Source organism: Leptinotarsa decemlineata, unplaced genomic scaffold (assembly GCF_025532065.1).
Source record: "Leptinotarsa decemlineata unplaced genomic scaffold, Ldec_3_MD MMD2_tig00001393_RagTag_RagTag, whole genome shotgun sequence".
Classification (NCBI taxonomy): domain Eukaryota; kingdom Metazoa; phylum Arthropoda; class Insecta; order Coleoptera; family Chrysomelidae; genus Leptinotarsa; species Leptinotarsa decemlineata.
Window position 1 is genome coordinate 3,739,292 of NW_027412562.1, and position 6,000 is coordinate 3,745,291.

A 6,000-nucleotide genomic window follows, 5' to 3' on the forward strand; every position below is an offset into this window, starting at 1 on the left:
TTTATTGGAACGGAAGTAGGTACTTAAATCAGATTAATTATTGATTTTAAATGTCAAATTGTAACCGCTCTCTCAAAAAACCCATTGGCATTGGTAACATCCGACCCATTTCTGAAAAAAAGTTATTTCAAATAAACGGAGTTAACATTTTGGCATTTAATTTTTGGTCAAGTTGTCTGAACAATTCTGAATATATCATCTTGCAACACTGCTCTAATGCAGAATTATCCGACGTACCAATATTAATCCACTCATCTTAGTAAGTTCATACCTCAGAATTTGAGATACCCAGCTATAAACTCGTATAAACTTGTATTTTGACATCTGAAAAGTTATCTCAAAACCTTCATATGGTAGGGTGTACGATACTATTAAAATCTAAGGTCAATAATTACAAAATTTTATTTTTTGCATCTGGTATCTATAGAGTAGGGAGTGAGTGTAGACTCACAGCACTTAAGCCACATGTGACCCATTGTGCATTCTCCCAAGGAGTTCTCCTCCTAGGTCATCGTCCATCCTCTCTTTTCCAGGAAGGTGGACAGGTCACTAGGAGACATCTCCTCAATACTGGCAGGTTTAGACCAAGACTCGCCGAACACACACTCTCTTTGGCAACCTTTAAGGTGCACGGAAAAAAAAGATTTGTTGAATGAAATAAAATTCACTTCATTCAAAGAAATAAAAGGGTCATATATGCACAACAAAATATTTTGTTGATGCAAGTAAGAAGAATTCTTGACTCCTAACTATTTCTTCAAGCATATGTTCATTGTATCAAACAAATATTTCATTGAAACAATCACATCCATTATCGACCTTTTTTGGGTAATTGTTACCTTCCACAATCTGAAAAAATATAAAAATTATAATGGAGAACTTTATACAAGTGTAGTAGGGCAAACTTTTTAGTTTACCCCTATAAGTTACTGCGTAAATATCAAAGTATTTTTCACAAAGAAAAATCTTCTATTTATCAGTAACTTGTCGTATTTAACAATTTTGCCTATCAAAAAAATTATTAAGAAATAATGTATATCTTTTACGTTTCGGAGGCCAAAATCTGCCTCCGTCTTCAGAAATGGATAAAAAAAATTCGAATATATACGCAGTTATTCCTTTTTTGATAGCGTATTTCTTTACTTCTTTGACAGATGTCAAAGAAGTTTTGAAATATGAAATTATGTCAATGTTGTTGACTGACAACTGAAACATTCGATGTAATTCTCCGATATCAGTTTATTGCCATTTCGCCACTATCCAAAGTTTTCTTCAAGATGGGTAGCCAAGTACGGTTTATTTCTAAGAAGCTATTCGAGATACAATTCTCTCCAGACATGAGAATATACGATGATTCTTTTAGCTTACGTCTCTTAGAATGAGGCTCATTGGTAAATAATCTTTCTTGTCCTATTCCATTCCACCCCATGTTCACCGTCTGATTTTAAAAAAGGTCGATAAAAAACTGATTTTTTCCTCTACAAAAAATGACTTTCGTTGCACATCCATTAGTTATTTCAATTCAAAGAAGAATTGAATTCAAGTAATATTTTGTGTAATTGATAGCGAAAATGATTTAGAGTAAGTAGAACAAACAAAATTTAAAGATGGCTGAAATAGTGGATCTGATTGAAACAATCAAATGTATTTTCTATTTGAGTAAAAGTTATGTTGAAGAAACATAATATATCTGCAGGATGATGGAGAACTTTGCTTGTTTTAATAATGGGAAAATTTCCACTAAAATAATGATTTTGTTGAACAAATAATGAATAGTAGTTGAACGAACAATATTTTTACCTCATTGTGAGTATATTTCTGATAGAGTAAAGCATCTCGAAAGTTCAAAATAATTATGAATAATGATGTACCAAATGAAATAAAGTTACAAATCCAAATCCTTCCCTCTTGTTTGAATTTGGTTATTGGATTTAATTAACCAAATATTATACTAATCGAACCAGCATCTTGTTGGTAGTAATGGAATTTCAGATCAGTTCTACTGAAAATTACTTTTCTTTTCTCTAAAACTTCAATATGTTTTTTAAGTTTGTAGATAAAAAGCATTACGTATAGTTTTAGTATATTGAGAAAATTACTTTTCGCCAGAAACAGAAATACAGAGTCAGTGATTGAATTTACATGAATCTCCAATCAAAATAGATCAAGTTATTGAATAATTGTGAGAATATATTATAGTTTGTTCAACAACCCGATTTCTCAATACATTAAATATACTTTGTATCATTTTCTCAACTGGATTATTGATCTACTTACGTATCACGATTTTTTAATCAACTGCTGATGGGAGTCTTGCGGATAATATTTCATATTCAATACTGATTATGTAAATGTCATGGAAAATTGTTCAACGTAAGAATGAGCAAAATATAAATGAAAATTGAGAAATTTTAGTACCAAATTTATTCAAACAATTAATAAATTATAATAGACTTCTACAAATATTTAAATGAAAATATAAATTTTTCACAAATGGTTGTGAGTAATGATCTAAAATGAAAGAGAACAGAGATTAGTGATAGTCTACATTTTCGCAATAATACTATTGGATCAATTTCTACTAACTAGCTTAGATATTATCTCATAGAAATATAAAAATATAATTATTTTTTTTTAAATCCAATTTAACAAATGGAGATACCTTATTTTTTGATAATAGGAAAAAAACAATGACGTACTTCATCACAGAAAAATTTTATTAGAAATATGACTGTGATGACAAAATTTACCTAGGTCTCCAATCATAACTTTCAGGCCTTCAAATCTATTAAATTTAGAATTCTAGCATTTAATTACTTAGGTATAGACCTGAATAATAATAAGTATCTACAGCAAATCGCAAAAATATATAGTTATTTGAGAAAAATGAATATGTTTTTAATTGTAATGGTATACATATTTATTATTGAAGTTATGAATGAAAGACATACCTCTGTTATATATGATTCTTAATTTATTCCATCAATTGCTTCCTTGATTGAATATTTTTTTTGCCAATTGGGGGAGTCATTTCTTTCATTTCTTCATCAGTGAGCCTTTTAGCTATGTCTAATAAGGTTACATAATTTTCTGTCTGAAAAGTATGTGTTTTAAGTATATTATTAGGGGATAAATAATATATGTATTTTTTTACCTTTAAAAATGCCAATCAGTTCATTTAATTCCAAGTTATTAAGAAATTCCTCCATGTCTAAAAATAAAAGAGATTATATTGCATGTTTTGGGTTCGTGCAGTTTTGTTGGATGTCATCATTTCTGTAAATATGTTACAAATAACTTTTCTTTTTCGGTATTACTGATTTTAATAAAGCAATACAAGAGAAAACTGTGATTATTTCACAATGTTCTTTGAAAGGAAAATCTTAAAAAGAGGTTCCTTCAAAGGTTCGGTATATACTATCATGATGAAAATGAAATCATTGTTTACGGCACCATTCAATTATTTATGATGTAAGAAATTTAGAATTCGAACTAAAGGTACAGCTCTTCGCTGATATTGTATACCTACCCCTATTTCTGCGGCAAACACTTTGATTGTATTTACTCTGAAAATGTCCAATTCCTCTGTATCCAAAGATCAAAGGTCAACTAGGTACCCAGTGTATGCATACCTACCTACCTCTCAATGATAATCATTTCACTCGATAACTTCTACTTTCTTAAAAACAGAATTGAAAACATGGAAGCTTTCCTTCAGTCATTACAATAAACAATAAGAACTTCAAGCCACTTTTATAGATAGCTGTCGAGAAAAATGTATCGGCACGTGCTTGAAAAAACAATGTCCATTTATCCAATACATGCTATTCATAATTATTTCAAAATATGGAATGAAAGAAAGTATATTATCAACATACCTGTGAAAACACGGACAATCAAAAAGAAACTGTAAACCTCTTCGTCATTTCCTTGAAAAACACAAAACACATTTTTAATTCTTATTCCATTCGTGATTAGTTTACGGATCTTGCGAAAACGCAAATGGTGCCGACCGGCACTCTATTCCTTAGAAGTATTTCAACTATATCATTTTTTTCAAGGAAACAATTTAATTTTTCAAACCAACAAATAATAAAAATATTGAAATGAAATTGTCCATAGTCTTGAAATTATTTCCAAAATTAGTTAAAGGTATTGATATGTATTGTTGAAGTGAAAATAAATATTCAGTTGATTCAATTATATACTAGTGTCAAAACAGCACCCTATAGTGTTAAACTGACTTGGAAAGTTTTCATTCAACAGACGTACTTTTGATTTGATGAAATTATATTGTTTGACTCAACCGAATTATTTTGAGAACTCAATAAATGTTATCCTTGAAATGATCCACAATTAATTTGACTAAGTAAAAGACCTCTTGAATCGAAATATTAGAGAAATTAAAATGAGAATTTCATTTTGTCTCCGCAAAATTATCATATAATCGATACAATACACACGTCGTTTGGAATGAATGATATTTAATCAAAGTGATGAAATAAATTAGACTAAATAAATTTCTTTGAAGTAACAAATCTTTTTTTCCGTGTATCTAACGGTGGCCTCCGCGAAGGTTTTGGAAGGTACATCGATATTACTGTCATTGCGCGGTTTCTTCAACCTCTTTGGGATTCCCTCCGTGGAGGTGCACAAGTAAAGGAGCTTTTCTGCAGGGGCAGCCGATTCCTTGCCTTTATTCAAGGCGGAGCTCTTGGCGCCCGCCGCAGGAAGTGCCCTTGCTGTTGGAGGTGATCTGTTATCTCCAGCCTCATTCCAAGCGGTAGATTGGGGTGGACATTTCTGTTCATCTCCAGCACCACCTTAGATTGAGGTGAGAATTTCTGTCCAGCCTCAGGATTGATTTTTGTTTTTGTTGTTTCTGTTTTTGTGTTGTTTCATTCATGTGTGTTCCCACGAGTAGCAAGGGAAGAGTTGGTCACCTCTGGCAGAGCCTCGCATTACCAGAGGTAGGCTGATTACAATGAGGTTTCGATCAGTTCCCCAAGTGGATCGTTCGTAACCCCATATCACGGGCGATTTTTTGCATATTTTTTGCAAATATTTAGTTTCCTATAGGTTTTTCGCTATTATGTATCTTCGTTATCAATATCGTAGAAGATTAAATTTCCAACAACTTTCGTTTCAAAAATTGTTTTATACATTAGATCGTTTCGAGATAGAGGGCGAAGTGCGCGTGGTAAGAGCATCATTTAAGGTCAACCGGTAGTCCTGGTCAAAAACACGCCATAAAATGTTTATTTATTATTAATGTATACATAATTACCAACAATTTTTATTTCTCATCAACTATTACATTATATTTGATAATTGTTTCACGTATGTATATATTTTTAATTAAGTATAGACTTTCAATTTATTAACAATTCTTTATTTCTTTTTTTTTCATTCATTTAAAAAGTAACTAAAATAAATTACATGGAAATTGAAATATGATTTCAAGGATTTTTTTAACAATTCTATAACTATACAAGCAGATAAGTGTTATCATATTTCAGTTTCAATGTCATTTATTTTAGTTACTTCTTAAATGAATAAAAAAAGAATTATTAATAAATTGAAAGGGTATATTTTCAGGAGAGATTTATTTTCGGGAAAAAGTTTTTGGCCTTCTACTTCTCTGTCTTGATAGAGAAAATGTGGGAATCTTCCAGAGTAAAGAATAAAGCAATCAATTTAAAAAAATTGACGCTGTACAAAGATGTGTAGATCATGCAAAGAAAGTAAATTTCAGACACAAACAGGACAAAAAGCTCTCTCGAAACAGCTATTTTCATATTAACATTGAATTACACCAAAGAAAATTACTTTCGAAAAAAATACTTTTATATGAACACTGAATTATACGAAAAACAGTTTTCTCTATTCAGTTTGTATTCCAAACAATCGTAATGGAATCGATTCAAATATCATTCACAGGATTCCTACACAATATTATTGATTAAAGAAGTAAATTTTCACCGTCGTTCTCACTGCTAG